This window comes from Callithrix jacchus, chromosome 18 (assembly GCF_049354715.1).
Source record: "Callithrix jacchus isolate 240 chromosome 18, calJac240_pri, whole genome shotgun sequence".
NCBI lineage: Eukaryota > Metazoa > Chordata > Mammalia > Primates > Cebidae > Callithrix > Callithrix jacchus.
Genome location: NC_133519.1, coordinates 31,214,873 through 31,240,825, shown reverse-complemented (window position 1 = coordinate 31,240,825; position 25,953 = coordinate 31,214,873). Strand labels below are relative to the sequence as shown.

The 25,953-nt window shown below is 40.8% G+C and overlaps 1 protein-coding gene and 1 non-coding gene across 14 annotated transcripts in view; both read left to right on the top strand.

Annotated features, from left to right (window-relative positions):
* Positions 1–6,510: 6,510 nt before the first annotated feature.
* Positions 6,511–6,613, top strand: LOC118149366 (small nucleolar RNA U13). The gene has a single exon (XR_004736748.1). It is a non-coding gene; the product is annotated as a small nucleolar RNA U13 (small nucleolar RNA).
* A 3,669-nt stretch (positions 6,614–10,282) lies between these two features.
* The window catches only part of PRRC2C (proline rich coiled-coil 2C), a 110,364-nt gene continuing 94,693 nt past the window's right edge, over positions 10,283–25,953 (top strand). For all 13 annotated transcript variants that reach the window (XM_008985036.5, XM_008985031.5, XM_035280006.3 and 10 more), the window contains exon 1: positions 10,283–10,524. The gene's annotated coding sequence lies outside the window, so the exon portion shown is untranslated. The remainder of the gene's footprint in view (positions 10,525–25,953) is intronic.

Here is a 25,953-nt window from a genome sequence, read left to right as displayed (position 1 = left end):
CACAGATAAAAACATTTCAAGGGCCGGGCGCGGTGGCTCACGCCTGTAATCCCAGCACTTTGGGAGGCTGAGGCGGGTGGATCACGAGGTCATGAGATTGAGACCATCCTGGTCAACATGGTGAAACCCCGTCTCTACTAAAAATACAAAAAATTAGCTGGGCACGGTGGTGCGTGCCTGTAATCCCAGCTACTCAGGAGGCTGAGGCAGGAGAATTGCCTGAACCCAGGAGGCGGAGGTTGCGGTGAGCCGAGATCGCGCCATTGCACTCCAGCCTGGATAACAAGAGCGAAACTCTGTCTCAAAAAAAAAAAAGTCAAAATTTATCAACTTATATACTATAATTTTTTAATTTTTTCAAATTGAGATGACGTTTTTGCTATGTTGCCAAAGCTGGTTGTACATCTGGGCTCCAATGATCCTCCCACCTTGGCCTCCTGAGTAGCTGGAACTACAGGTGTGCACTGCCACACTTGGCTAACTTGTATACTTTAAATATATACAGCATACTGGATGTCATATATATCTCAACAAATCTATTCAGCATAATAAAATTATAAGAAAAAATAAGTCACTTTGATAAGGACAAAGGTAGCCGGGCGCGGTGGCTCGCGCCTGTAATCCAAACACTTTGGAGGCCAAGGTAGGTGGATCACCTGAGGTTGGGAGTTCAAGACCAGCCTGACTAACATGGTGAAACCCCGTCTTTTTTTAAAAAAAAAGACGAAGGTAAAGGCAGGAAAGCAAAATAGCAGGGACCTTAATAGTTTACTTAAATGACATATGGTGGTGACTTGGATTACAATGGTGGCAATTGGAATGGGAAAAAAAAAATACTTGGTGGTTGATTAGTGGGTTTTGATAGTGGGTTTTCAAGATAAGAGAGAGAATGACATCTGGTGGATTTTCCTGATTTCTGGCTTGAGCAAACTGGATAGATGATGGTATTGCAGGCTGGCTTTCTTGGGGTAATGGTCAAATTAGCATGCAGAACGCTAACTAGCATGCTTTGGGGAACACCAGGGAAAGGGAAGAGAGAGAAGCAGAATCAGACAGACTGAGAGGCTGATCCCAGTGAAGACCTTTTCCAACAATACATGGAGTTCTGAAACTGAAATGTCCCTTCAGAATAGTCCTCAGATGAGGCAAAAGGCCCAGATCTTTGTACCCTCACACCAATGAGTCATTTAAATGGTGGATGCCTCTGAAAGGAGTTGTGACCTTGGGCAAGGCAGTTCTCTGTAGCTGAGGCAATCTCAAAAGAAGGCTGAGTCACAAGCAAGCCATTCTTACCCAGCACTCCTAAGAACTTGAAAGTAAGTCATTCCTTCCCTAAGAGGGACCCGACAGCATATCTCAGCATCCACCACAGTTGGTGGTTCTCTCACTGAGACACAGAATGCTTATTTCTCAAATGGAGAACGACTATGCATATTACAAAAATACAAGGGGGGCGTGGTGGCTCACGCCTATAATCCCAGCACTTTGGGAGGTTAAGGTGGGAAGATCATTTGAGCCCAGGAGTTCAAAACCAGCCTGGCAAATATGGCGAAATCCCATCTCTATGAAGAATACAAAAATTAGCTGGGTGTGGTGGCGCATTCCTGTAATTCCAGCTACTTGGGAGGCTGAGGCAGGAGAAGCTGAACCCAGGCAGAGGTTGCAGTGAGCCAAGATTCTGCCACTACACTCCAGCCTGGATAACAGAGCAACACTTTGTCTCAAAAAAAAACCAAAAGCCCAAACCAAAAAAGAAAAGAAAAAACCCACATTCATCAGTCAAATGCTATACTAGTTTGTTAATACAATTTTAAATTTGCAGCTAGGCTAATGCCTGTAATATCAGCACTTTGGGAGGCTGAGTGAGGCAGGAGGATACCTTGAGCCCAGGAGTTTGAGACCAGCCTTAGCAACATAGCGAGAACCCCAGCTCTAAAAGAAAGAAAGAAAGAAAAGAAAGAAAGAGAGAAAGAAAGAAAGAAAAAGTAAGAGAGAGAGAGAGAAAGAAAGAAAAAGAAAGGAAAGAAAAAAAGAAAGAAAGAAAAAGAAAATAAATTAGCCAGGCAAGATGGTGCACACCTGTAGTCCCAGTTACTTAAGAGGCTGACGGAGGAGAATCACATGAGTGAGCCAGGGCGGTTGAAGCTGCAGGGAGCTCTGTCCAGCCACTGCACTCTAGCCTCGGTGACAAAAATAAATACATTTTACAGTTAATGGTCACAAAGGGGTTTTAGAATGCTTGCCTTCTGAAATCACATCATTGCAAGAATAACTCCATAGTTTCTTAAGAGAATAATGATGGAGTTTTTGTGGTAGTAGAAACAATCTGAGGAAACAATCCAGCTCTGCCTACTTCTCTCAACCTCTACTGCAGGATTCAAACCTCTTCTCACCACTCCTTGGATTATCATTACAGCCCTTAACACAGCTGCTCCTGTGCCACACAAACCATTCTTCACATTTCAGCTAAAGAAGGTTTCAAACACTAACCATTTATAGCTCCAGCAGCTAGCACAATCCCTGGTACATAGTTTATACACAATTAATATCTGCTGAAAGAAAAAATCACTAAGGAATAATATACATTAAGCTCTATTTCCTATGTGATATCAATGAAATTTACACATTTTATCTAGACTATGTAATATCCCAGTTTAAATCTAATCATTGGTTCTTATTGCCCTTGGAGTAAAACACAAACTCAGTTTATACGACTTTTTGCCATCTGGTCTCTGATCATCTCTGAAGTTTGCTTTTTTGCCCCTTTTTTCACTGCCCCCCCCCCCCACCTCTTCTCTTTTACTTGCTGAACAACAGAGCTATCAAGCTGCTTTTTAAAATCCTCAAACATGCCATGCTCCCTTTGGCTTTTGGGATCTTTCCATATGCTGGTCTCTGCCTGAAATATTCTTCACCCTTCACTATATGCAAGTTTTTCTTTCTTTTTTTTTCTGAAGGTCTTAGACTAACACACTATATGCAAGTTAACTGCCTCTCTTTCCCTCAAACTTGCCCCATCCCTTCCCATCATATCTGCACACACACACACACACACACACATCCTCACTCATAACATATATTCACATGAGAATCTAATTCCTATAAACTGTGGGGGCTGAATTCTGGGCAGAACTGTAGTTATCAGCATTAATCAGGCTGCACTTTGACCCACTTCCTTGTAAGCGAACGTCACATAACACTAGATGCTGATCATTTGCATCTCGAATTTTCCTATAGATAGGATTTCTGGCATTAGAATCATTAGGCTTTTAAGAACTGCTTAAGGCGGGCGCGGTGGCTCAGGCCTGTAATCCCAGCACTTTGGGAGGCTGAAGCGGGTGGATCATGATGTCAAGAGATCGAGACATCCTGGCCAACACGGTGAAACCCTGTCTCTGGAAAAAAAAAAAAAAAAAAAAGAACTGCTTAAGGCTAGACGCGGCTGCTCACGCCTATAATCCCAGCATTTTGGGAGGCCGAGGTGGGTGGATCACCTGAGATTAGGAGGTCAACATTAGCCTGGCCAACAAGGTGAAATCTTGTCTCTACTGAAAATGCAAAAATTAGCCAGGCAGGATGGTGGGCACCTGTAATCCCAGCTACTTAGGAGGCTGGGGCAGGAGAATCGCTTGAACCTGGGAGGTAGAGAGGTTGCAGTGAGCAGGGATCTTGCCATTGCACTCCAGCCTGGGTGACAAGAGCAAGACTCTGTCTCCAAAAAAAATAAATAAGTAAAACTGCTTAAGCAGATCCTGAATTCCAAACAGAACAGCAGACACCAACTAGTTTAAAGACCTCCCCAGAGCAACATACTCAGCATGAGAATACAGTTTCTTCATCTCTTGCCCCATGACTTCACTTTGCATTCTTTGACCAGTCAACAATCTCTACACTTCAACCCTGAAACCCTTAAAAACCTTAGCCCTGGCTGGTTGCAGTGGCTCATGCCTATAATCCCAGCACTTGGGGAAGCTGGGGTGAATGGGTCACCTGAGGTCAGGAACTTAAGACCAGCCTGGCCAACATGATGAAACCCGGTCTGTACTAAAAAGACAAAAATTAGCTGGGTGTGGTGGCCTATGCCTGTAATCCCAGCTAATCAGGAGGCTGAGGCAGGAGAATCACTTGAACCCAGGAGGCGGAAGTTGCTGTGAGCCGAGATCGAGATACTGTGCTTCAGCCTGGGCGACAGAGTGAAACGCTGTCTCAAAAACAAACAAACAAACAAAAACCCTAGCCCCACGGCCCTGTGACTAAATCTTTTTCTCTGCTGCAATCCTGCACATTGAATTGCAACAGATCTACTACGATTACATTTCCTGACCCTGACCATCCCCGAAAATTTGGGTTAGGTGCCTTCCTTTGGGCCCACATGGCACTTTTAATTCTCTTACCAGAGAATTTATCACCTGTGATGTCATTTTTCTGCATCTTGGCTGAGCTACTGTGTCAATATTTGGTCAAATATTTCTTTTTTTTTTTTTTTTGAGACGGAGTTTCGCTCTTGCTACCCAGGCTGGAGTGCAATGGTGGGATCTCGGCTCACCACAACCTCCGCCTCCTGGGTTCAGGCAATTCTCCTGCCTCAGCCTCCCGAGCAGCTGGGATTACAGGCACGCACCACCGTGCCCAGCTAATTTTTTGTAATTTTAGTAGAGACGGGGTTTCACCATGTTGACCAGGATGGTCTCGATCTCTTGACCTCATGATCCACACGCCTCGGCCTCCCAAAGTGCTGGGATTACAGGCTTGAGCCACTATGCCCGGCTGGTTTTTGTTTTTTATGGAGTATTGAAATGAAGAGTTTCATTTCACTGCAATTCACTGAGGCTGTTAAATACTTTGAGAAGCTTTATCTCAATTCTCTTTCACTCACTATTCCCCTTTCTCTCTTCTGTCAAGATTGTGCCTCATAAAGTTAACAATGATCCAATCTCTAGAGTATTGCAGTAATTCCCATTTGAAGCAATTATCTCACTGAGACTCTCAGCAACTCATAGAAATATTTCTGAAGCAATCATTTAATTAACCCCAGAAGAAATAAGAATACAGAAGAGAAAAAGGAACAAACAAACAAAAACCAAACTAGGTACAAGCTACTGGAGACATTGTAACAGATGAAATTCTCTCTTCCACCAGAAGCCTAAAAATTATTCAAAATACCTAGTCCCAATGCTAACCAGAAAATGTCCTATCAATCTTCTCATAATTACTATGAAGCAATAAAATATTTGAAATCGGATAGTTTTATTTATACATATACCTAATTGGTTAGGCAGCACATACATAAAAAGTCTCATATATTTTAAGAAATTCTACAAGCCTCAGTCAGAGTTATAATTTCAGAAATAATTATTGAGCACTGTATTCATATTCATTAGTAATATCACAGAAATCTGCTTTTTGGCCTAAAAAATTACAATTTTCTGTATCTTCAGTTACCACCTGGCTATTTTCCTTTCCTAAGCTTTTTATGTTCTGCCTTTGCTACCCCCTTCCCTTTGCGCTCGGTGCCTTTTATCGCTACCTAAGGCAAAAATGGGAGCCAGCAAACTTTGTTTTCTCCATATCTCCCCTCTTTCCCTCCCTTCTGCCTGCAGCTCCATGAAGGACTAAATCTTCCAGATACTCTGTGCTCACTAACAACACAGCATCCTCTTGACTTGGAACCCAAAGCAGTAAGAATTTAGTTTCTCCTGTCAGCTAAGAAAACTCTGAGAAAACTTTCGGTGGACAGTAAATGCCAGGTTATCTAGACTTCATTCATTTATGACATAACAAATAAATACTTTTAGCCAATCTGTCCCCTTTATTCAGCTATAAAGAGGATTTGCTGACCAGATGCGGTGGCTCATTCCTGTAATTCCAGCACTCCGAGAGGTCCGAGGCAGGCGGATCACAAGGTCAAGAGATCGAGACCAACTTGGCCAACATGGTGAAATCCCATCTCTACTAAAAATACAAAAATAGCCTAGTGTCGGTGGTGTGCACCTGTAGTCCCAGCTACTAGCGGGGCTGAGGCAGGTGAATCCACTGAACCCGGGAGCAGAGGTTGTAGTGAGCCAAGATCACACCACTGCACTCCAGCCTGGCTGTAGAGCAAGAACTCTGTCATTAAAAAAAAAAAAGCTTTGCTAAGCCAATGACCAGACTGGTAATTAAAATATTTATTCTACTTTATATATAACATATAATATAAACATTAGTATACAGCCTCTCACAAGTTAGCCAAAGGTCTTTTTTTCTTTTCTGTTTTTTTTATGGACACCCCAGAGGTGATTTTTTTGAAGCACTAGCAATATATTTCTTATCTTTATTAGCAAATGTACAACATCTGTTGATGTTTATAAACTGAGGTTACATTTTCACACAGTATTTGTGTATTATAGTTTTCCTTACAACAGGCTTATCATGTTTCACAGTTTTTACTAAATATGATTTGCCGGATCATTGTTAAAAAGAAAACAAAATTGTCAAATATACCTAAACACTTAAGAAACACAACTGCTGATCCTTTTGTGGTTCATAAGTGTGATAATTCAGTGTTCACATGCATGTATGAGAAATGCTGCCCTCAAACCCTGTTATGATGTGGTCCATTACCCATTCGATGTGAGAATTTTAAAAAATTTAAACAAAGGAGAGAGAAAAAAGGAACATTACTACTAATAAAGTGTGATTTTTTTCGTTAATCATTTTGTTTTTAGCTACTCTACCGTAAAATTTCAGGGCCTACAGGACTGTGGAATCAATTACAATGAGAAGGGTAGAAACTCAGTTATAACACTCGCAAATAAGTCTGGACAATCGCAAAGAAAAGAAGTCACACTGTTTGGAGAATGAATTTGTTTTCAATAAGAAACCAGTTTCCCCGATTCCACACTACCAATTAGAAATTTGATATTGTTACCCTAAAATTATTGTTTAAAAAGAAGTGTTATAAATTAAATAAAAAGTTTTCATTCAATCTGTCAGGAAGACATTTTTGTTACAACAAATTTGTCTACAATGGTGGAGTGTCAGGAGACATTCCAATAATCCAAGACAAAGTAAAGTCTAAAAGAGTATTAGTTGGCTTTGATAATTGTACCGGGACATGGAGACGTCAGTCACATTTTCCCCAATAAATTGGAAACAAAGGCAGTAAAACTGCTTTCTAAGAGTTAAACTTTAAGATCACATACATAGCTAGGAGTAGAAATAAGCAAAGTCACCTTTAAAACACAAACTGGTCTGATTTAACTGTAGCTTGATTTTTATTGAAAGAATATTGCTAAGATGTTTGGGTAGCCATGGAAACAAAGAAACTAATGTACAGGGGGCACTTTAGGGCCAGCAGTTATCCAAGTGCTGCTAAGGAGAGAAGGAGCACAAATCAACAGCTCAGCTGGATGGCCCACTATATTGGAGAACAATGCTGAAAACTGCAACCACTGGAAATTGAGAACTTCTATCTTTGGGATAAAATCATCCTGTTCTGAAGATAGATGAATCAAAAAAGTCTATACATGTAACTCCACTTGTTCAGAATCTGTGCTTATCAAGCAACCTTCTGATAATGCCTTGGTTTTCTGAGTAGGTTTGGCTACACAGAAAATGCACTCAGGGGGCTGGGCATGGTGGTTCACACCTGTAATTCTAGCACTTTGGGAGGCTGAGGCAGGCAAATCATGTGTGGTCAGAAATTTTGAGATCAGTCTTGCCAACATGGCGAAACCCCATCTCTACTAAAAATACATAAATTAGCTGGCACCTTGGCGCCTGTGTGTTAATCCCAGCTACTCGGGAGGCTGAGGCAGGAGAATCACTTGAACCCAGGAGGTGAAGGTTGCAGTGAGCCAAGATTATGCCTCCTGGGCAACAGAATGAGACTCCATCAAAAAAGAAAAGAAGAAAAAGAAAGAGAGAGAGGGAGGGAGGGAGAAAAAGAGAAAAAAAAAGAGAGAGGGAGGGAGGGAGGAAGGAAGGAAAGAAGGAAGGAAAAAGAAAGAAGGAAGGAAGGAAGGAAAGAAAAGAAAGAAAGGAGAAAGAAAGAAAAAAAAGAGAAAATGTATTCAGGAAAGGACAGCACCTTGCATCCATGCTGGCACACTGGAGACTTTCTCTTTTTGACAAAAAGTAAAAAAAAAAAAAAAAAAAGAAAGAAAGAAAAAAGTATTGACTTTGCAGTTGTGAGTGTTAGAGTGTATAAATTACTGCTCTTGGAAATTAATAACTTAATAGCCAGCTTATACATGTCAGTCTTGAGACCTTGGTTAATGTATGTTCATCTGATTGCTAAAGTTACTCTCCATTGCTCAAGACAGATGTTTTGGTTGGGCGTGGTGGCTCATGCCTGTAATCCCAGCACTCTAGGAGACCAGTGTAGGAGGCTTGCTTGAGCTCAGGAGTTTGAAACCAGCCCAGTCAACAGAGCAAGACCTCGTCGGGGGTTGGGGTGGGGGAAGCCAGGTGTGGTAGCAAACACTCGTAGTCTCAGCTACTTAGGAGACTAAGACAGGAGGATTGCTTGAGCCTGGGAGGTTGAGGTTACAGTGAGCCTTGATCATGCTTGCTACCGTACTCCAGCCTGGGCGGCAGAGTGAGACCCTGTCTCCAAAAAACAAAGAAAGATGTGTCTGTGACCAGGATACTATAGACCAGATCCTAGAAGGTTGTAGAAATTCACTAATGTTTTCTTGTGCTCTTGTGGATGATCAGTGGGTTTTCCCCTAGCAATGACCCTGTATCAACAGACAAACTTTTTCTTTTCTTTTCTTTTCTTTTTTTTTTTTGAGACAGAGTTTCTCTCTTGTTACCTAGGCTGGAGTGCAATGGCGTGATCTCAGCTCACTGCAACCTCCGCCTCCTGGGTTCAGGAGATTCTCCTGCCTCAGCCTCCCGAGTAGCTGGGACTACAAGCATGTGCCACTATGCCTAGCCAGTATTTTTTTTCTTTTTAATTTTTTTTTTGCAGACGTAGGGTCTCCCCATCGCCCAGGTTGGTCTTGAACTCCTGGTCTCAAGCAATCCTTTTGCCTTGACCTACCAAAGTATTAGTATTATAGGCACGAGCCACCAAGCAAGGCCAAATTTTTCTACTTCAAATTAACAACAACGGGGAGGGAGATGTTCATAGTTTACCTCTCTTTATTATTTTATTTATTTTAACATTGCTACAGTGACAATTCCATGCACATACATCAGCTACTGGTGGGGAAGATCGTTCAGACCAGAAGTGGTAAGAAATCCTTGAATTTTAAACATGTTATGGATAGTTCACAAAGTGAACAAAACATACCATTTACTAAACATCCACCATATGCTCAGACACTATATATATATATATATATATAAAATTTATTTATTTTACATATTCTGCTTATATTTATTTGTTTATTTATTTAAGAGACAGAGTTTTACTCTTGTTTCCCAGGCTGGAGTGCAATGGCGTGATCTCGGCTCACCACAACCTCCACCTCCCTGGTTCACGTGATTTTCCTGCCTCAGCCTCCCGAGTAGCTGGGATTATTGGCATGCACTACCATGCTAGGCTAATTTTGTATTTTTAATAGAGACGGGGTTTCTACATGTTGGTCAGGCTGGTCTCAAACTCCCAACCTCAGGTGATCTGCCCATCTCGGCCTCCCAAAGTGTTGGGATTACAGGCTTGAGTCACCGGACCCAGCTCAGACACAATATTATCATCATTATAGTCTTTCATTTCCAGATACACTCATATTTCTACATTACACTTGCCTGGTAAAATCCAGCATGAGCAAATCTTACTATCCAACTTCTCTGTGACAGTACCAAAGAGCTGAACACTGTGCTGGAGAAATGATATAAATAAACAGAATGACTTATTTCACATCCGTAATCAGAAACTTAAAAAGAGCTCTCAGCAGAGCATGCCCATGCTGCTCTGTTCCTCACACTAGTTTTACTTTCACTCTCTGAGATAACTTTTCAATACACCAAGACTTCTCAGCTTGCTCCCTATTTCACTGAGAACATACTGGCAAACTGCAGGCTGAACCACTGACACATGCACCCACTAGACACAAGAATGCTCATTTTATCAACTTGTAAACGTGGTCAATTTAAGAGTTCTTGGAAAGGTCTCATATCAAAGCTTTGTGCTGCAAGGATAATTTTAATTGCAGGAACTCCCTCCGTCCAGCAGGAAGCGCCAGCACCCTCTGCCGGGGTTGGGCCGCCACGGAGGCCTCACGTGATCCGGCCGTCTCTGCGCAGGAGTGCGGTCCTGCGGAGAATTGCCCTACGTACTTAGCGTCATGACGTAGTACGTAGGGGCTGGCTAGCCGCCATCTTGCTTCTTTTTCTCGCTCGCTCGCTCGCTCGCTCGCTTCGTCTCTGGAAGCTGCGAAAGTGCTTTGGCGGATTGTCCATCCGCAGCTTCGGCTTTTCCAGTCCGGTGGCCCTTCCGGCCACCCCTATAACCCTAGCTTTCCCTCCTCCTTCTTTCGATTTGAGCTCGGCGGAGACCCTCGAAGTGCGCAAACTTGACACTCACCCTGACCGGTAAGGAAAGCGAGGTTGTGGGGGCCGCGATCAAAGAGGCCCCTATCGGGAAGGGCCAGCGTGCGGCCCTTGGCGTGGGAGCGCACCCAGACCCTGGCCCCCGTAGGTTTAGAGGGCCGCGTGGAGAGGGCCTGAGTCCGGGCATCTCCCTTGTCTTTGCTTACCATCATCTCTGTCTGGGGAAGTCGTCCTCCAGCTTGGGGAGCGGGAAACCGAAGTCAGACCCGCCCCATGTGGTCTGCAGCGGGAGCCCTGGACCGGTCTGTCTTGCTACCACCCAGACCCCAGTCCTGGCCCTGCGAGGGGGTTACGCATGTTTTGGGGTAAGCGAAGGCGGTTTCCGTCTTGCTGGACTGGCGGACTTGCAGTCTTTTTTTTTTATTTTTTTATTTTAAGTGTGCGGTATGCTTCCCCTCAAACAACTGAAGGACTCAGCCGGGGCCTTCACTGTCTACCTCTTCTTGTGTAGTGAGGGTGGGACTTCCAATGAGCAGTGTATGGGAAGGTTTGAATAAAAAGACCTGATTAGGTGAGAGGCTCTTCGGGGAATCATGACCAACCCTACTTCCGCTAGGGAAGTGCTGCCCAACTCCAGAGGAGGATTTGAGTAGTCTTTCCTACTCTAGGCCGCTCCATCCTCTAACTTGGTGAATCTCGGTAGCTCCCTGTCTTTGAGGTAGCATTGATAATGGTGGTGTTAGGGTGAAGTTCCCGTTTTAGGACTGAAGAAAAGGGCATGGGGCCAGTAGAGACGTTGATAGAGTCTTCCTTCCTTTGCATGAGAGGAGTACCTTTAACGTAAAAGGATGTGTGTGTGTTTTGACATTATTTGAGATCTCTTTGCGGATCTGACATGCCTGATGTTTGCTGGCCTATAAGGCTAACCGGATTTCCGCATTGGCTGGTCTTCAGCCTGGGTTCATAGATTCATACCTCGTTAGAGTACTTAGAATTGTACAGTAGGCGGCTCTGCTGTAAGATTTTCATTTGGAATGCACCAGAAGAATCAGAGGATTTTTGATTGTTGAGTGCTTAATAGCTTACTTCTGCAAATAAAAATGATAGGGTGGTTGAGCACCTACCAAGCCTAACCCCAGCGTTTTTCAAAAGATTTCACCTCCCATATTGATAATTAAGATTCGGCATTGACTGGAGCCATTTTTAGGTGTGTGTCACAGATGCACTGCAGCATCTTTTCTGGCTCACCCCAAATGCATTGATCCCCTAAAAAATTAGGAATAGATTGAATTTGGATTTTGTCTCTAGCATGTAGTCAAATAGTAATTCTCTCCTTTTCTGTAAATGAATTTTCAGAATATAGGCTTTTTAAGTGTTTTTATTAGCTCAGCTTATGTGTGGCTATTCTCGCATAATAGCATGTGGTCAAATAGTAATTCTCTCCTTTTCAGTAAATGAATTTTCAGAATATAGGCTTTTTAAATGTTTTTGTTTGCTCAGCTTAGCTTATGTGTGGCTATTCTCCATTAGTTGACCTTTTGCTATACACTGAGCACAGTAATAAGCCCTTTTCATACATGATTTTTTTTTAAATCCTCACAACATACCTTTGAGGGAAGTGCTATTATGATCATCCCCATTTTACAGATGAGGAAATGAAATCTGATAGGGTGGTCTGACCAAGGTCAGATAGCAGTTATTGGTGGTATTGTGTAGGTTCAATTCTGAACCCAAAGGGGATGCTCTAAACCTTCAACTTGTCGTGTAAATTATAAACTGTAGTAACTAAGATAAAGCATTATTAACTGGTAGTTCTTTAGCTTGACTAGTACATGAACATTGTTGCATGCTAAGGTTAAAGTGTTGCAAGTTGTTAAAAAGGATTATATCCACTTCGGAGGTGGGGTAGAAGCTAATTTTTTAGAGATAACTTAAAGCTAATTCTGCCATGTCATAGATGCGATTTTTAAATTTGGACATCTGACCTATATTGTTGGTAGAATATTCCCTCATCTGTAAAATGGTTATGATAATAGGATTTCCTTCTAAGGCTTATAGGAGTAAAAAAAGATAATGGATAAGGTATGTAAAGGGATTATTATTGCTGTGCTTATTACATAGTAAAAGGTCAACTGATAATGAGGGGAGAATGGTAGAATATTGGTAAAAGAAAATACTCTCTTCCAAGCAATAAATAATCTGTATATTCTCAAAATGATGTATATATTTCTTTAGGTATGTAAGAAATATTCACCTCCCCTTATCCCCCATATATCTATTTATATGCAGGATTTTGCCTCTTAGAGATTTCTTTATGGTGTACAGTAAATATCGAGATGAGTATCTTGTTCATAGCTGAAAATGCAGAAGTTCTGCCTCATTCCAGCCCCCTGCCTTCTTACCACCCCACCCTCTTTCCTGATAAAATGTCTTTGAAGATTATATCACTGTCTCCCTCCAAGTGCCACCCCTAAACACTGCTTCATTTTGTTAAGCCAGTTAGGTAACTTGTGTTTTGGATGCTATTTATGTCATATTTGTGGAAAACAAGGATTGATCTTTGAATTACATAAGTTAGTGCAGAATTGTATTCTTATACAGTGAAGGAGATTGTGTTAGTGCAGAATTGTATTCTTATGCAGTGAAGAAGAAAAGTTGTGTCTGAATTATGACATACTTTCCTTTCAGTAAAGCATGATTTTGTCACCTTATGTATGAATAGGACAACATAATGAAGGTTATCTCAGTCTGTGTTAATTGTTGCTTACAAGTCTGAGAGTTACTATGTTAGTTTTCTAAGTCATAACATTTTAAATTCCTTACTGATCCCATGGATGCATCAGTCAGAACACCTTTGTGAATCAAAGTGTTCTATAGAGAGGATAAATAGAAAGTTTTCTATTTAAGAGACAGACCTAACTCTGTTGCCCTCCTGCCTCAGCCTCCCAAGTAGCTGGGACTAGAAGTGCCTACTATTGCTCCCAGCATTGCCGGTTACATTTCTAGTCCTTATTTTCCTCAAGATTATCAGAAAGCATGTTAGGGGCCTGTGACTGCACGTATTTGCTGGCAAATCCAGTCAAACAAGGGCTGTACTCAGTTTCAACAGGAAACTTTTGTGTGGTTGGCAGACATGATTGGCTGATATCTAAGAATCTGAACACAAGTTTGCAATGAAGTTGTTATGTGAATTATAGTCAGTGTGATATACTCACCCCTGTGTGGTGCTGTTTTAGGTGCTCAACATTAAAGTAAGATAGGATATAATCATTTGTGGAACATGTCTAGTATAAAAAAACTACTGAGTATCATACATGTAGCATACTGCATAGCAATACATACTATATACTATCTAGTAACTTTTCTGTTTTCTGTGTTCTGACATTAGTTTGTTTTCCTCTGCTAGACTGTTTCCATGTCCTCATCACCTTGTATTGTGGTTGGCGTATGCCTAGAGTTTATATATTACTGAATGAATGAGAGTCGGAAACAAAAGAATAGACCTGCAAGATTAACTGATAAATATCTTATTGGAGCAAAAGAAAACAGTGTCAGGCTTTTTTTCCTTTATTTACCCCTAACAATAGTATCACAGATAACTTTGAAAGAGTCTGTGTTAAGTAACATCCATTGTGAGATTAATTTGCCTCTGATTTTTTATATTTTAAGTTTTATTTAACAAAGATTAAAGATTATTTTAATTTTGTAAGGCCCAGTGAATCAGAGCAATATGGCATTTGGTCCACTCCCAAGGTGTTCACAGCCTTACGGATTAATGTTAAAAGTTATCTTGTAATCTTTGGATTCACACCAGAAGATAAAAAGGTGTGTGAGAAGGTAAGGGAAATTTGGTGCAGAAAACTTCTGATAGTACAGATTGAGTGCCTACTTGATTATAAGTGAAGCTGTGATGGCTAAAAAAGATCAAGAATAATTGTGATTATTAGGGCCGGGCGCGGTGGCTCAAGCCTGTAATCCCAGCACTTGGGGAGGCCGAGGCGGGTGGGTCACGAGGTCAAGATATCGAGACCATCCTGGTCAACATGGTGAAATCCCGTCTCTACTAAAAATACAAAAAATTATCTGGGCATGGTGGCGCGTGTCTATAATCCCAGCTACTTAGGAGGCTGAGGCAGGAAAATTGCCTGAACCCAGGAGGCGGAGGTTGCGGTGAGCCGAGATCACGCCATTGCACTCCAGACTGGGTAACAAGAGTGAAATTCCGTCTCAAAAATTAAAAAAAAAAAAAAAAAAAATTTGTGATTATTAATATTTCTTGAGCGCTTATTCTACTAGATACTAAACTAAGACTATTTTGTGAATTATCCATTTAAATCCATATTATAGAAAGCCTGAAAGGAAGAGATTTAAGTAATTTGTTCAAAGTTACTTACTTAGCTTCTAAGTGGTAGAAATGGTGTTTGAATTACTGATCCAGAGCCTGAGTGCCTAACTCAACTACATGGGTTTCCTAGTGGCCAGTATTTTCCAAACTTAAATCATTCACAATTTCTGCTTTGTCTCAAATCATCTATCTGTAACTTAGTGTTTTTCTTTCATTCAACTTGTTGTCTTTTAATTAAATGAATTTAAAATAAAATTTTTATGATTATTTGGTGATAACTTCCTCCCAACATGTTTTAAAATAAACATGATTTTACATATATATATTTTTTTCTTTTGAGATGAAGTTTTGCTCTTGTCGTCTAGGCTGGAGTGCAGTAGTGCCGTCTCAGCTCACTGCAACCTACACTTCCTGGATTCAAGCAATTCTCCTGCCTCAGCCTCACAAGTAGCTGAGATTACAGGCGCCCACTACCACGCCCAGCGAATTTTTTTGTATTTTTAGTAGAGATAGGGTTTCACCGTGTTGTCCAGGCTGGTCTTGAACTCCTGACCTTAGATGATCCACTCGCTTTGGCATCCCAAAGTGCTGGGATTACAGGCGTGAGCCACCATGCCTAGCCTGATTTTACATATTTTTGTGGATCACTTAAAAATCATCCAATATACTACCAGTCTTTGTATTCTACCCTCTGGGTCATTACTGCTATAAGAAATGAATGAAGTCTTAACTACATACTTGGGACAACCATTTTTATGATGAACTGCAATGAAATAGGTTTATTTAGATAGAGAAATTTAATAGGATGTTTAGGACAGTCTATGGCAAGGGAAAAACAAGAAAAAATAAATGAAGGAAGTCACTATAGAAATCGGGGCAGAAGAGAATACTCTAAAAACAGGATTATTAGAGCTAAATGGAGCAGAGTTCAGAAAAATGTGATAAGTAGTCTCTGGATTTGGCTGAGTGATTTTTGGTGAATTTACAATAGTCTAAGTCAAGTTATGAAGGGGAAAGATTAAAGAGGGAGGAGGGAAATAGTAGGGAGATCTGTTCAGTTTTAGATATATTGAATACTCAAGTGGACTCTGGACTAGGAGTTTTAAAACCTAGGTTTAGTCCTTTATGTCATTTTGTGCCAGCTGTTAATTTTGGGGCAAGTTAATCTGGCTTCTTAAAGTTTTAAATACATAGACATGTGATATAAGGATAATACCCATTTCCCCTATCTCAGAGGACTATGCAAAGATTACATTAAATGTATTTCTGTATATCTTCTGAATTTAATATTCTTTGATATTACATGATATCAAGACATGAGTCTTGACCATATTTAAAGTAGAAAAGAGAACCATGAAAAGGGAAAATTAAAGATAAAGGGAGGGTAGGTTCCCTAAAAGGTTGGAAGATCTCTTCTAAATAAATCTTGAATCTGAAGGATAAGAGATGGATAAGATAATCTTGACTCTGAAGGATAAGAGATGTGGTTAGAGAATGGTTATCTAGATAAGTTAATAATTCATTTTTCTTTTTCCCTGTTTCCCAGTGAACAGTCTGAAAGTACAGTGCTGCTGTATATGGTTGTACAGCTTGTGTACTGCCCAAAGATGCTGGACAGAAGGAGGTAACAAGTCAGCCTGTGTTCTCCTTACAGAGTTCTATGCCCTAGCTTAGGCCTCCAGAGGAAACTGCCTCCACTTCTCCCCTCTCCAAGGCATCAGCCCCTTGCCAAGTGTCTGTATTTTCCCAAAAGGACATCTTTTTTCTAGTTAAATAAAGGCCCTAAGGAGACCAATGGATGCTCTAAAAAAAACTCCTTAAGGAGACATATTAAGGATACATTTAGAACAACATCAAAAACAATTGGGAAATTGAAGAAATGGTCACTAAGGAACAAAAAGCTTTGAACTTTTTGCTAAGATGGGTTAGGAGGTTGGGCAACTACAGAATTCCAATTTATTCAGTGCACTTTAAAGATGTGTATTGTAGCTTATTAAATATTTTTGTTAACTGAGAAATAGTATATTAAATATCATATACAGTTTTATCAAATTTCAAAGAGGAGTGGTAAGAGTAAAACAATAATCCAATTTAATCTTCCCCAGAAAAACTTCGTAATTTTTGGATTTAAATTAAAATTTAGGGTTGTGATCATGTGGCTAGTAGTTTGATCTATATTTTAAGTAGCTTTTTTTTTTTTTTTTTTTTTGAGACGGAGTTTCGCTGTTTTTACCCAGACTGGAGTGCAATGGCACCATCTCAGCTCACCGTAACCTCTGCCTTCTGGGTTCAAGCAATTCTCCTGCCTCACCCTCCTGAGTAGCTGGGATTACAGGCACGCGCCACCATGCCCAGCTAATTTTTGTATTTTTAGTAGAGACGGGGTTTCACCTCATTGACCAGGATGGTCTCAATGTCTTGACCTCATGATCCACCTGCTTCGGCCTCCCAAAGTGCTGGGATTATAGGCGTGAGCCACCGCGCCCGGCCTTAAGTAGTTTTTTAATGTTAGGTTTATAATTAAAGCTATATAAATTTAACAGCTCTTAATTGAAACACAATAGGGAAGGTACACAATTACTTTTGGAGGTTAGGAAAATGGAACAGGAATTTTGTTTTAAAAAGGAAGAGGACATTGAAAACAAAGGATACTTTAGACAGGTGAATTCAAAGTTTATATTAAAAAATTTAATTTTTGATATACAGCTCTATGGATTTTGTAGCCCCCACCACAACTAGGATACGGAATGTAGAAAGATAAAACATCTCCCAACTATAGAGCAAGAGTCTTCTGGCATTTTGGAGACACGGAATTTCTCTTGAACAAATACTTATTGAAGAGGGATGGAAAAAGCCAAGAATAGCCTAGACATGCTGATTGATTTGTTTTCTGATCAGAAAGAAAAAATATTTTGATAGTACTTTTATATTTATGACAAACTTGAACACAGCAAGAATGAAAGTAGAGAAGTTAAAAGGAGTTTGATGTGGTGGCTTGTGCTTATAGTCTCAGCTACTTCAAAGGCTGAGGTGGGAGGATCTCTTGAGCCCAGGAGTTAGGGAGGGTAGTGCACTATGTGCTACATGTGGATTTAGTGTCTCCACTAAATTCAGCATCAGTGGAGTGGGAGACTAACAGGTTGCCTGAGGAGGGGTGAACTGGGCCAGGTTGGCAACAGAGAAGGTTCCATGCTGATCAATAATGGAATTGCCGCTGCACTCCAGCCTGGACAATGTAAGGTGACCCTGTCTTTTGTTAAAAGCAAGAGGGTATAAAAAGGAAGGAAGGGAAGGAAGGAGAGAAAGAAGGAAGGAAATAGGTTTACATGTCTCAAAGTTGGACATGTAAAATTTAAGTTTGAAATTAACATTCTAACATTTGAAGTAATCTGAAAGATTAACCATAATTCATGATGCTAGATGAGCATCTTGGAGCAAAATACTTCTTTTTCATTCCCATAACCTTCAACATACTTGCCTTGCAAAAAATAAAGTTCAGTTAGCTGGATGGGATTACATGTGCCCATAGTCCTAGCTATCCAGGAGAGGGTAAGGTAGGAGGATCACTTGAGTTCAAGTTCAGGGTTGCAGTGATGGCACTGCTGTACTCCAGCATGGGTGATAGGGTAAACTCTGTCTTTTGTAAAGAAAAATGATAAATAAAGGTTGACTAAGAAATTACCTATGCCTTGGGCCTGGAGTGGTGACCCACCCTGTAATCCCAACACTTTAGGAGGCTGAGGCAGTGGATTTCCTGAGGTCAGGAGTTTGAAACCAGCCTGGCCAACATGGTAAAACTCTGCCTTTACTAAAAATACAAAATTAGCCAGGTGTAGTGGATGGTGGTGCCTTGCCTGTAACCCCAGCTACTTGGGAGGCTGAGGCAGGAGAATTGCTTGAACCTGGGAGGTGGAGATTGCTTCTGAGTTGATCTGCACCAAGATCCTGCTACTGCATTCCAACCTGGGTGACAAAGCAAGACTGTCTCAAAAAAAAAAAAAAAGAAATGAAATTCTCTTATATTTTGGTTTTTTTTTTTTTTTGAGATGGAGTTTCGCTCTTATTACCCAGGCTGGAGTGCGATGGCGCGATTTCGGCTCACTGTAACCTCCGCCTCCTGGGTTCAGGCAATTCTCCTGCCTCAGCCTCCCGAGTAGCTGGGATTACAGGCTCGCGCCACTGTGCCCAGCTAATTTTCTTTTATATTTTTAGTAGAGATGGGGTTTCACCATGTTGACCAGGATGGTCTCGATCTCTTGACCTCGTGATCCACCCGCCTCAGCCTCCCAAAGTGCTGGGATTACAGGCGTAAGCCACCGCGCCCGGCCTGGTTTTTCTTTTTAATATATTAGTTTTGCAAATATTGATTACCACTTAAGCTTTTATTACAGGCTTTACACTATTCTAAGAGCTTTATACACACTTTTAAAATTAAATCTTATGGTAGTATTGGAGTAGATGTTACAACGCACTTTGGTGAGGAAGTAAAAATTAGTTGAGATTAAGTAATTTGCCTATGGTCACCAAGCTGCTAAATATTAGAGCTAGAATTTAAACAAAAACAGTTTTAAGAGAAACAGTTGTGTAATTTGAACAGTTTTTAAATACATAAGTTGTCAAAAAGAATGTCCTGGCAGTCACCTCATTAAGTAATTGGTAGACAAAACAGCTGTACTTTTTAGGGACAACAGATTTTAGTACAGAAAGTTTGATAGCTGCTCTTCTGTTCTGTTTGTTAAGGCTTTTTTCTCCTCTGGAAACTTAATTCCCATGTTTCAGTTTCTAAGAACAGCCTGAGCCCTTCTGCCATCCTGATTAGAACTCCCAACAGATTTATTTATATTGTACTTTGTTTTTTTTTTTAATGATCATTTTCGGCGTTTTTGCTAAACTGCTATTTTTAGTAAAAGAACTCAACATATGGTGGTAATCTTAGCTTTACTATTATAGTGGCAAATATAGTCTTAAAAATATTTGACCTTAGAATTAATTACTTATTCATTTTAACTACTAGAAATGGAAGAGATTTTATAAGTGGCCAATTCAATTCCTTACTCCAAGCAAGAAATCTTTGTAATATTTCTGATAGACTTACCTTGCTTTTCCTTGGATCCATCTGATGATCAGGAAGTCATTACAGTCAACCCTTAACTTTCAGAAAGCATGTATCCTAAGATCTTATAAATTTCTGTATTTAGCATTCAAACCTCTTCACTTTCTCCTTACTTCCAAGGTCTACACTAGGATTCGGCTTTCTTTTCACTGCTCTTCCCCACCCTGCCCTCCTTCCCCTAGGAAAGAAACAGATGGCTTTTTACAAGAGTTACTGTATCCCCCAAAAAGAAAACAAAGCTCTGGGCATGAGAGTCTCAGCATTAGGAGTAGTGAAGGATACCCAAGCTCATTTTCTAGATGCATATCTCATGGGGTGTGATGCACATTTTGTGCTTCAGCAAAATTACACATCATTTCACAGCTGTTTGGGTTATTCTGCAAATTGTTAAAAGTAATGCTGTGAGTTCTAGTTTAATGTAACTTATGGATAAACTCAACAGTTTTTCCTTTGCATTCAGTCCAATTTGTTAATGTTTGTCTTAATTAAGCCTGGAGTTGAGCATAATACTCTAAACATAGTGTGGTAAACATAAAATTCAGTGGAACTGTTCTGACTCTAAATCTGTGCATTAGATTTTTATTAAAGTAACATTTTTTTATAAAGCACTACTGTCACACTACTAGCTGTCATAGCTAGAACCTTTTTCACATGACAGTCTGGGTCTGTATTCTGCATTTATGAAATTCAGTTTCTGAACTGTTAATAATAAGACTATATAACTATTTAATTCTGCCTAGCATTCCAAGACCCCTAACAATCTTGGTCATGGAATATATTGATACTCTTTCAGATATATATATTATTTCATATGCCATGTTTACTTTCCAAGTCTTTATTCAAGTCATTGACATATAAAATGACAGGGTCCAACATGTTCAGGCTAAATTATTTCATACTGACTACTTTTTTTTTTTTTCTTTTTTTGAGATGGAGTTTTGCTCTTGTTGCCCAGGCTGGAGTACAGTGGTGCAATCTCGGCTCACCACAACCTCCCTCTCTTGGGTTCAAGCAATTCTACTGCCTCAGCTTCTCTAGCAGCTGGGATCACAGGTGTGCGCCACCACACTCAACTAATTTTATATTTTTAGTAGAGATGGGGGTTTCTCCGTGTTGGTCAGGCTGGTCTTGAACTCCTGACCTCAGGTGATCGACCCTCCTCGACCTCCCAAAGTGCTGGGATTACAGGTGTGAGCTGGTGGGCCTGGCCTGACCACATTCTTTAAATATAAAATGATTTTCTACTTCAAACATTCTGTGATTGTCATTTGTATTATTTTAGGAGAAGTATGTAAATGACTAGTACTTTGAATAATCTGTTTTAAAAATCCAGTGGATTGAGGGAAGGAAGTGACTAAATTTTTTTTGAGGTTTATAATGTGTAAATGCTGAGTGGCTTGGAACTAGGAGTGTGGTGAATATTTAGGCTTTTTTATTTTAAATGGGCAATTTAGATAAAATTTGAGTGATAAACAAAATTCTGGTTTTTGAAGTTAATACATCTGTCTCCCTTCGTAGTCATTTCAGGCTGCCATAACAAAATAGTATAGAAAGAATGGCTTAAACGGTAGAAATTTATTTCTGACAGTTTTGGAGGCTGGAAGTCTGATATCAAGATGCCAGCATAGTAGTTTTGGTGAAGGCTCTTCCTAGCTTGCACACAGACACCTTCTGACTATATTCTCTAATGGAGAAGAAAGCAAGCTCTGGTATCTCTTTTTAAAAGGCACTAATCCCCTCATGACCTGCACAGCCTTATCTAAATTTAATTACCTCCCAAAGGCCCCATCTCCAAATATCAGCACAGGAGATTTAGGGCTTTAGCATACAAATGTTAGCAGGGCACCCATCAGTCCATTAGCACCCCTGCCCCCTTTACAACTTACAGAGGATTGATTCTTTTTTTTTTTTTTTTGAGACAGAATTTCGCTCTTGTTACCCAGGCTGGAGTGCAATGGCATGATCTCGGCTCACCGCAACCTCCACTTTCTGGGTTCAGGCAATTCTCCTGCCTCAGCCTCCTGAGTAGCTGGGATTACAGGCACGCGCCACCATGCCCAGCTAATTTTTTGTATCTTTAGTAGAGACGGGGTTTCACCGTGTTGACCAGGATGGTCTCGATCTCTTGACCTTGTGATCCACCCGCCTCGGCCTCCCAAAGTGCTGGGATTACAGGCATGAGCCACCACGTGCCACCAATACATTTGTTAATAGCGTTAATATCGATGTTACTGTGTTTTGTTGCTATCCTGTTTTATCTTTGATATCTTATTCTATATTATAATGCAATACATTTGATAATGAAAACATGAATCCATTTAGGGTCTTTTAAGTGACAATTATTGTTGTGTATTTCACTTTGTCAGTTTTTCTCTTAAAGTGGAAGTTCAATCCTGATTTTTTAAGTAATTAGATCATCTTGGCCACTGGCTTCAAAGTCAGCCTGGATTTAATCTTTGACTCTACCACTTTTCGGCTCTGTATGTGTTAAGCAAATTACTTCTCTAAGCTTGCTTCTTCATTGGTAATTTTCAGTGATTTAGGCTTTAAGCCCTTCTTAGTCCTAATCTGGTATTTATTTTTATTTTTATTTATTTATTTTTGAGATGTGATTTTACTCTGCTGCCCAGGCTGTAATACAGTGGCACAGTCATGGCTCACTGCATCGTCAACCTCCTAGGCTCAAGCGATTCTCCTGCCTCAGTCTCCTGAGTATCTGGGAATACAGGCATGTGCCACCAGGCCTGGCCAACTTTAATTTTTTGAAGAGATGAGGTCCCACTTTGTTGGTCTTGAACTCCCGGGCTCAAGCAGTCCTCCCACCTTCACCTCCCAAAGTGCTGGGATTACGGGTGCTAGCCATTGCACCTGGCCCTAATCTGGTATTTTTACATTATACTATATCTTTAGAGCATAGATTTCGGTGGGTTGTGGGGAGGATACAAGGTCTCCCTGTGTCACCGAGGCTGGAGTGCAGTGGCCCAATCATGGCTGACTGTAGCCTCAACCTCCTAGGCCACAGTGATCCTCCCATCGAGTAGCTGGGACTAATGTATGACTCACCATGCCCAATTAATTTGCTGTGTTGCCCAAGCTGGTCTTAAACTCCTGAGTTCAAGCCATCCTTCTGCCTCTGCTTCCAAAAGGTCTGGGATTACAGGCATGAGCCACTATGCCCTGCCAATAATTACTATTTTATTGCTAGAGCTTTTAGTCAACCTTACTGAAATCACCAGTCCTTTCTGCACTCCTCCTTATTCTCTTCTGACTTCCTCTCTTAGTCCATTCATGCTGCTGTAACAAAATATCTGAGACTGAGTAACTTACAAATAATAGAAATTAATTTCTGTTGGTACTTGAGGCTGGAAAGTCCAAGATCAAGGCACCAGCAGGCAGGATCTCTGCCTCCAAGATGACACCTTGTTTCTGTGTCCTCACATGACAGAAGTGCTGGTTCCCTCTAGCTGTTTCATAAGGCACACATCGCATCCATGAGGGCAGAGCCCATATGGCCTAATCACCTCCTGAAGACCTCATCTCTTAATAGTGTTGCATTGGGGGTTAAGTTTCAACGTGAAATTTGGAAGAAACATAAGCATTCAAATCATTTTCATTCACTTTCTGGATTAGACTTCAGTAAAACTTTACTCCATAAATTCTGGCAGTATCTTCGCCCCTTTGCTTTTCTTTACTATTTTTCTAAGTACTGGTGCAACTCTGATCTCTGATTCAGTCCAGCTTCTTTTGTGCTTCCTACCACTCCTGACTCCCTGGATGTGTACTGGACATTGAAGAGAATCATAACTGCATACACTTGGGGGAATGCTGGATACCCCTGCTCTCTAGCTTCTACTGGGCTTTCTTTCTTTCTTTTTTTGAGGGGGAGACTGGGTTTTGCTTTGTTGCCCAACAGTTGCGATCATCACTTACTGCAGGCTTGAACTCCTGGTTTCAAATGGCCCTTCCACCTCAGCCTCCTGAGTAGCTTGGACTGGGAATGTAGACATATTCTGCTATCCCCGACCAATTGTTCATTTTGTGTAGAGACCAGGATCTCTCATTAAGTTGCACAGGCTGATCTGGAACTCCTGTGCTCAAGCAATCCTCCCTCCTAGGCCTCCCAAAGTCCTGGCATTATAGGCATGATCCACCATGCCCAGTCCTACTGGGCTTTCAGTACTTCTTGCCAATGTCTTGGCTGTCTTTCACATTCTCCCATTTGCTTTTCAAGCCTTTTCCAGCCTCCTCAAATTTCTAAACTCTGCCTCCACTCAGTGGATGAGGACACCATGTCTCTTGTTTATCTGTTCCTGGCAGTGCCCAGTGTGTGGTAGACACTGGGTAAATATTTATATGAGTGAATAGTGGAACTAATCATTTTGAGTTTGAAGTTCTGACAAGAAATTTAAGTGATGTTTTGTAGACCATTAAAGCTGTATATCTAAAGATTGTAGCTTGAAGGAAAGTTTTGGGAATCAAAATATTAGTGATAATATTTGAAGCAGTGAACAGCAGATGAGATGGCTAAAGGAGAAAGCACTTATTAATGGAAAATGGAGAGATGGACTGGGCATGGTGGCTCATGCCTGTAATCTCAACACTTTGGGATTACTACTTAGGAGGCTGAGGTGGGTGGATCACTTGAGGTCAGGAGTTTGAGACCAGCCTGGCTAACATGGTGAAACCCTGTCTCTACTAAAATACAAAAATTAGCCTCGTGTGGTGGCAGACACCTGTAATCCCGGCTACTCTGGAGGCTGAGGCAGGAGAATCACTTGAACCCGGGAGTCAGAGGTTTCAGTGAGCTGAGATCATGCTACTGTACTCCATCCTGGGTGACAAAGCGAGACTCAAGAAAAGAAAAAAAAAAATGGAAACATGGCAAGAAGAGACAGAAATAAAAATAATGAGACTGAAAGCTATCATAGTCATAGAAACCAAAGAAAATGGTTTATTTACCCCGAAGCTATTTTCCTGTTGTATTTGTATGTGATGCTTGACTATTACCAATTAGTTAGTACACATTATTTCTTAATTTATAGATGTTCTGTAAAACATGTGTAGAGTATGTTTTTCTGAAAATTGTTGTAGTTTATTTTCATTGTTAACTACTTAAATCTGGGGGGCAATGTATTTTCCAAGGGAACTGAACTCTCATCATAAGAATAATGAGGAAAGAATGGTAAATGGTACTTGGATAGTTAGAGACCCATTGTGGCCAGAAAGAAAGGAATGTAGCAAATTGCAATTTGCTAATGTATGGGGCTATTTTTCCAACTATGCTAAATTTTCAGTGTTACTTAAAATAAGGTTTTCAGTATTAAAACTGGAATCTTAGAGTTTTGAGTACTAAAGGAATTTGAGAGACCATAGCTGATCTCTTTAACAAATGTGGAAACCACTTTTTTCCTCCAGATTTTCTCTTTTTTTTAGTGTTAATTTTTAGAGACAAAATCTTGCTGTGTCACCCAGGCTTGAGTGCACTGGTACAGTCATAGCTCACTGCAGCCTTGAACTTCTGCTTAGGCTATCCGCCCGCCTCAGCCTCTTAAGTAGCTGGGGCTACCTGTACGCACCACCATGCCTGGCTACTTTTTAATTGTTCTGTTAGAGACAGTCTCACTATGTTCCCCAGGTTGTCTCCACAGAGTTTCAATCTATGATAGCTATCCTTTCATGAAAAACATCCTTTCGTTATCACTGTTCAGTGTCATTCTTTGATTCTGAAAAGTTAATGTTTATATTATAATAAACTGTTGCCTTCTTAGACCTTTTAGAAACAATCTGCTTTAAACGCCCTGGGTTCTGTTTTTTCCCCCCTAAACTTCTTTCATTGCAGTACTTTTTGTCCTCCTCCCCCCAAAAAATATATTACAAGGTAATATTTGCTGTTAAAAATATGGGAAATGCAGATGCACATGTCTTGTCTTGTTTTTTCGGCAGGGTCTCACTCTGTTGGCCCAGGTTGGAGTGCAGTGGCACCATTATGGCTCACTGCAGACTCGACTTCTTG